We start from the raw sequence: 6,161 nt of genomic DNA, 5'->3' as shown, positions 1-6,161 counted from the left end.
CTCCATGTAGGTCCTTACCCTCTCCCTATAGGTCCTTACCCTCTCCCTGTAGGTCCTTACCCTCTCCCTGTAGGTCATTACCCTCTCCCTGTAGGTCCTTACCCTCTCCCTGTAGGTCATTACCCTCTTCCTGTAGGTCCTTACTCTCTCCCTGTAGGTCCTTCCCCTCCCTGTAGGTCCATGTCCTTACCCTCTTCCTGTAGGTCCTTACCCTCTCCCTGTAGGTCCTGTAGGTCCTTACCCTCTTCCTGTAGGTCCTTACCCTCTCCTTGTAGGTCCTTACCCTCTCCCGATAGGTCCTTACCCTCTTCCTATAGGTCCTTACCCTCTCCCTGTAGGTCCTTACCCTCTCCCTGTAGGTCCTTGCCCTCCCTGTAGGTCCATGTCCTTACCCTCTTCCTGTAGGTCCTTACCCTCTCCCTGTAGGTCCTGTAGGTCCTTACCCTTTTCCTGTAGGTCCTTACCCTCTCCCTGTAGGTCCTTACCCTCTCCCTATAGGTCCTTACCCTCTTCCTATAGGTCCTTACCCTCTCCCTGCAGGTCCTTACCCTCTCCCTATAGGTCCTTACCCTCTCCCTATAGGTCCTTACCCTCTCCCTGCAGGTCCTGTAGGTCCTTACCCTCTTCCTATAGGTCCTTACCCTCTCCCTGTAGGTCCTTACCCTCTCCCTGTAGGTCCTGTAGGTCCTTACCCTCTTCCTGTAGGTCCTTACACTCTCCCTGTAGGTCCTTACCCTCTTCCTGTAGGTCCTTACCCTCTCCCTGTAGGTCCTTACCCTCTCCCTGTAGGTCCATGTCCTTACCCTCTCCCTGTAGGTCCTTACCCTCTCCATGTAGGTCCTTACCCTCTCCCTATAGGTCCTTACCCTCTCCCTGTAGGTCCTTACCCTCTCCCTGTAGGTCATTACCCTCTCCCTGTAGGTCCTTACCCTCTCCCTGTAGGTCATTACCCTCTTCCTGTAGGTCCTTACTCTCTCCCTGTAGGTCCTTCCCCTCCCTGTAGGTCAATGTCCTTACCCTCTTCCTGTAGGTCCTTACCCTCTCCCTGTAGGTCCTGTAGGTCCTTACCCTCTTCCTGTAGGTCCTTACCCTCTCCTTGTAGGTCCTTACCCTCTCCCTATAGGTCCTTACCCTCTTCCTATAGGTCCTTACCCTCTCCCTGTAGGTCCTTACCCTCTCCCTATAGGTCCTTACCCTCTCCCTATAAGTCCTTACCCTCTCCCTGTAGGTCCTGTAGGTCCTTACCCTCTTCCTATAGGTCCTTACCCTCTCCCTGTAGGTCCTTACCCTCTCCCTGTAGGTCCTGTAGGTCCTTACCCTCTTCCTGTAGGTCCTTACACTCTTCCTGTAGGTCCTTACCCTCTTCCTGTAGGTCCTTACCCTCTCCCTGTAGGTCCTTACCCTCTCCCTATAGGTCCTTACCCTCTCCCTATAGGTCCTTACCCTCTCCCTGTAGGTCCTTACCCTCTCCCTGTAGGTCCTTACCCTCTCCCTGTAGGTCCTTACCCTCTCCCTGTAGGTCATTACCCTCTTCCTGTAGGTCCTTACCCTCTACCTGTAGGTCCTTCCCCTCCCTGTAGGTCCATGTCCTTGCCCTCTTCCTGTAGGTCATTGTCCTTACCCTCTTCCTGTAGGTCCATGTCCTTACCCTCTTCCTGTAGGTCCGTGTCCTTACCCTCTCCCTGTAGGTCCTTACCCTCTCCCTGTAGGTCCATGTCCTTACCCTCTTCCTGTAGGTCATTGTCCTTACCCTCTTCCTGTAGGTCCATGTCCTTACCCTCTTCCTGTAGCTCTGTGTCCTTACCCTCTCCCTGTAAGCCCTTACCCTCTTCCTGTAGGTCCTTACCCTCTCCTTATAGGTCCTTACCCTCTCCCTATAGGTCCATGTCCTTACCCTCTTCCTGTAGGTCCCTGTCCTTACCCTCTTCCTCTAGGTCCATGTCCTTACCCTCTTCCTGTAGGTCCTGTAGGTCCTTACCCTCTTCCTATAGGTCCTTACCCTCTTCCTGTAGGTCCTTACCCTCTTCCTGTAGGTCCTTACCCTCTCCCTGTAGGTCTTTCCCCTCCCTGTAGGTCCATGTCCTTACCCTCTTCCTGTAGGTCCTTACCCTCTCCCTGTAGGTCCTTACCCTCTCCCTGTAGCTCCTTACCCTTTCCCTGTAGGTCCTTACCCTCTCCCTGTAGGTCCTGTAGGTCCTTACCCTCTTCCTGTAGGTCCTTACCCTCTTCCTGTAGGTCCTTACCCTCTCCTGTAGGTCCTTACCCTCTCCCTATAGGTCCTTACCCTCTTCCTATAGGTCCTTACCCTCTCCCTGTAGGTACTTACCCTCTCCCTATAGGTCCTTACCCTCTCCCTGTAGGTCCTTACCCTCTCCCTGTAGGTCCTGTAGGTCCTTACCCTCTTCCTGTAGGTCCTTACACTCTTCCTGTAGGTCCTTACCCTCTTCCTGTAGGTTCTTACCCTCTCCCTGTAGGTCCTTGCCCTCTTCCTGTAGGTCCTTACCCTCTCCCTGTAGGTCCTTACCCTCTCCCTGTAGGTCCTTACCCTCTCCCTATAGGTCCTTACCCTCTCCCTGTAGGTCCTTACCCTCTCCCTGTAGGTCCTTACCCTCTCCCTGTAGGTCATTACCCTCTTCCTGTAGGTCCTTACCCTCTTCCTGTAGGTCCTTACCCTCTTCCTGTAGGTCCTTACCCTCTCCCTGTAGGTCCTTGCCCTCCCTGTAGGTCCATGTCCTTACCCTCTTCCTGTAGGTCCTTACCCTCTCCCTGTAGGTCCTGTAGGTCCTTACCCTTTTCCTGTAGGTCCTTACCCTCTCCCTGTAGGTCCTTACCCTCTCCCTATAGGTCCTTACCCTCTTCCTGTAGGTCCTTACCCTCTCCCTGTAGGTCCTTACCCTCTCCCTATAGGTCCTTACCCTCTCCCTATAGGTCCTTACCCTCTCCCTGCAGGTCCTGTAGGTCCTTACCCTCTTCCTATAGGTCCTTACCCTCTCCCTGTAGGTCCTTACCCTCTCCCTGTAGGTCCTGTAGGTCCTTACCCTCTTCCTGTAGGTCCTTACACTCTCCCTGTATGTCCTTACCCTCTTCCTGTAGGTCCTTACCCTCTCCCTGTAGGTCCTTACCCTCTCCCTGTAGGTCCATGTCCTTACCCTCTCCCTGTAGGTCCTTACCCTCTCCATGTAGGTCCTTACCCTCTCCCTATAGGTCCTTACCCTCTCCCTGTAGGTCCTTACCCTCTCCCTGTAGGTCATTACCCTCTCCCTGTAGGTCCTTACCCTCTCCCTGTAGGTCATTACCCTCTTCCTGTAGGTCCTTACTCTCTCCCTGTAGGTCCTTCCCCTCCCTGTAGGTCCATGTCCTTACCCTCTTCCTGTAGGTCCTTACCCTCTCCCTGTAGGTCCTGTAGGTCCTTACCCTCTTCCTGTAGGTCCTTACCCTCTCCTTGTAGGTCCTTACCCTCTCCCGATAGGTCCTTACCCTCTTCCTATAGGTCCTTACCCTCTCCCTGTAGGTCCTTACCCTCTCCCTGTAGGTCCTTGCCCTCCCTGTAGGTCCATGTCCTTACCCTCTTCCTGTAGGTCCTTACCCTCTCCCTGTAGGTCCTGTAGGTCCTTACCCTTTTCCTGTAGGTCCTTACCCTCTCCCTGTAGGTCCTTACCCTCTCCCTATAGGTCCTTACCCTCTTCCTATAGGTCCTTACCCTCTCCCTGCAGGTCCTTACCCTCTCCCTATAGGTCCTTACCCTCTCCCTATAGGTCCTTACCCTCTCCCTGCAGGTCCTGTAGGTCCTTACCCTCTTCCTATAGGTCCTTACCCTCTCCCTGTAGGTCCTTACCCTCTCCCTGTAGGTCCTGTAGGTCCTTACCCTCTTCCTGTAGGTCCTTACACTCTCCCTGTAGGTCCTTACCCTCTTCCTGTAGGTCCTTACCCTCTCCCTGTAGGTCCTTACCCTCTCCCTGTAGGTCCATGTCCTTACCCTCTCCCTGTAGGTCCTTACCCTCTCCATGTAGGTCCTTACCCTCTCCCTATAGGTCCTTACCCTCTCCCTGTAGGTCCTTACCCTCTCCCTGTAGGTCATTACCCTCTCCCTGTAGGTCCTTACCCTCTCCCTGTAGGTCATTACCCTCTTCCTGTAGGTCCTTACTCTCTCCCTGTAGGTCCTTCCCCTCCCTGTAGGTCAATGTCCTTACCCTCTTCCTGTAGGTCCTTACCCTCTCCCTGTAGGTCCTGTAGGTCCTTACCCTCTTCCTGTAGGTCCTTACCCTCTCCTTGTAGGTCCTTACCCTCTCCCTATAGGTCCTTACCCTCTTCCTATAGGTCCTTACCCTCTCCCTGTAGGTCCTTACCCTCTCCCTATAGGTCCTTACCCTCTCCCTATAAGTCCTTACCCTCTCCCTGTAGGTCCTGTAGGTCCTTACCCTCTTCCTATAGGTCCTTACCCTCTCCCTGTAGGTCCTTACCCTCTCCCTGTAGGTCCTGTAGGTCCTTACCCTCTTCCTGTAGGTCCTTACACTCTTCCTGTAGGTCCTTACCCTCTTCCTGTAGGTCCTTACCCTCTCCCTGTAGGTCCTTACCCTCTCCCTATAGGTCCTTACCCTCTCCCTATAGGTCCTTACCCTCTCCCTGTAGGTCCTTACCCTCTCCCTGTAGGTCCTTACCCTCTCCCTGTAGGTCCTTACCCTCTCCCTGTAGGTCATTACCCTCTTCCTGTAGGTCCTTACCCTCTACCTGTAGGTCCTTCCCCTCCCTGTAGGTCCATGTCCTTGCCCTCTTCCTGTAGGTCATTGTCCTTACCCTCTTCCTGTAGGTCCATGTCCTTACCCTCTTCCTGTAGGTCCGTGTCCTTACCCTCTCCCTGTAGGTCCTTACCCTCTCCCTGTAGGTCCATGTCCTTACCCTCTTCCTGTAGGTCATTGTCCTTACCCTCTTCCTGTAGGTCCATGTCCTTACCCTCTTCCTGTAGCTCTGTGTCCTTACCCTCTCCCTGTAAGCCCTTACCCTCTTCCTGTAGGTCCTTACCCTCTCCTTATAGGTCCTTACCCTCTCCCTATAGGTCCATGTCCTTACCCTCTTCCTGTAGGTCCCTGTCCTTACCCTCTTCCTCTAGGTCCATGTCCTTACCCTCTTCCTGTAGGTCCTGTAGGTCCTTACCCTCTTCCTATAGGTCCTTACCCTCTTCCTGTAGGTCCTTACCCTCTTCCTGTAGGTCCTTACCCTCTCCCTGTAGGTCTTTCCCCTCCCTGTAGGTCCATGTCCTTACCCTCTCCCTGTAGGTCCTTACCCTCAACCTGTAGGTCCTTACCCTCTCCCTGTAGGTCCTGTAGGTCCTTACCCTCTCCCTGTAGTTCCTTACCCTCTCCCTGTAGGTCCTGACCCTCTCCCTGTAGGTCCTTCCCCTCCCTGTAGGTCCATGTCCTTACCCTCTTCCTGTAGGTCATTGTCCTTACCCTCTTCCTGTAGGTCCATGTCCTTACCCTCTCCCTGTGGTCCTTACCCTCTCCCTGTAGGTCCTTACCCTCTTCCTGTAGGTCCTTACCCACTCCCTGTAGGTCCATGTCCTTACCCTCTTCCTGTAGGGCATTGTCCTTACCCTCTTCCTGTAGGTCCATGTCCTTACCCTCTTCCTGTAGGTCCGTGTCCTTACCCTCTCCCTGTAGGTCCTTACCCTCTCCCTGTAGGTCCTTACCCTCTCCCTGTAGGTCCTTACCCTCTCCCTGTAGGTCCTTACCCTCAACCTGTAGGTCCTTACCCTCTCCCTGTAGGTCCTGTAGGTCCTTACCCTCTTCCTGTAGGTCCTTACCCTCTTCCTGTAGGTCCTTACCGTCTCCCTGTAGGTCCTTCCCCTCCCTGTAGGTCCTTACCCTCAACCTGTAGGTCCTTACCCTCTCCCTGTAGGTCCTGTAGGTCCTTACCCTCTCCCTGTAGGTCCTTACCCTCTTCCTGTAGGTCATTACCCTCTCCCTGTAAGTCCTTCCCTCTTCCTGTAGGTCCATGTCCTTACCCTCTTCCTGTAGGTCCGTGTCCTTACCCTCTTCCTGTAGGTCCTTACCCTCTTCCTGTAGGTCCTTACCCTCTTCCTGTAGGTCCTTACCCTCTCCCTGTAGGTCCTTACCCTCCCCCTGTAGGTCCTTACCCTCTCCCTGTAGGTCCTTACCCTCTCC

The 6,161-nt window shown here is 54.1% G+C and overlaps 3 long non-coding RNA genes across 5 annotated transcripts; all 3 read left to right on the top strand.

The window, feature by feature from the left end:
• Nucleotides 1–67: 67 nt before the first annotated feature.
• Nucleotides 68–583, top strand: LOC118944516. 3 transcript variants are annotated; one of them, XR_005039860.1, is made up of 3 exons: nucleotides 68–224; nucleotides 276–426; nucleotides 541–583. It is a non-coding gene; the product is annotated as an uncharacterized LOC118944516 (long non-coding RNA). The 3 variants fall into 3 exon arrangements; XR_005039859.1 differs by lacking the exon at nucleotides 541–583 and adding an exon at nucleotides 478–517; XR_005039858.1 differs by lacking the exon at nucleotides 541–583 and adding an exon at nucleotides 457–494.
• Nucleotides 584–1,457: 874 nt separating this feature from the next.
• On the top strand, nucleotides 1,458–2,203 carry LOC118944543. Its single transcript, XR_005039897.1, has 3 exons — nucleotides 1,458–1,709; nucleotides 2,074–2,121; nucleotides 2,185–2,203. It is a non-coding gene; the product is annotated as an uncharacterized LOC118944543 (long non-coding RNA).
• Nucleotides 2,204–3,483: 1,280 nt separating this feature from the next.
• Nucleotides 3,484–3,686, top strand: LOC118944544. Its single transcript, XR_005039898.1, has 3 exons — nucleotides 3,484–3,511; nucleotides 3,552–3,599; nucleotides 3,651–3,686. It is a non-coding gene; the product is annotated as an uncharacterized LOC118944544 (long non-coding RNA).
• The last annotated feature ends 2,475 nt before the right edge of the window (nucleotides 3,687–6,161 follow it).

This window comes from Oncorhynchus mykiss, chromosome 26, assembly GCF_013265735.2.
Source record: "Oncorhynchus mykiss isolate Arlee chromosome 26, USDA_OmykA_1.1, whole genome shotgun sequence".
NCBI classification, from domain to species: domain Eukaryota; kingdom Metazoa; phylum Chordata; class Actinopteri; order Salmoniformes; family Salmonidae; genus Oncorhynchus; species Oncorhynchus mykiss.
Note: the sequence above shows the minus strand (reverse complement) of the source record. Positions and strands in the feature narration are given on the sequence as shown.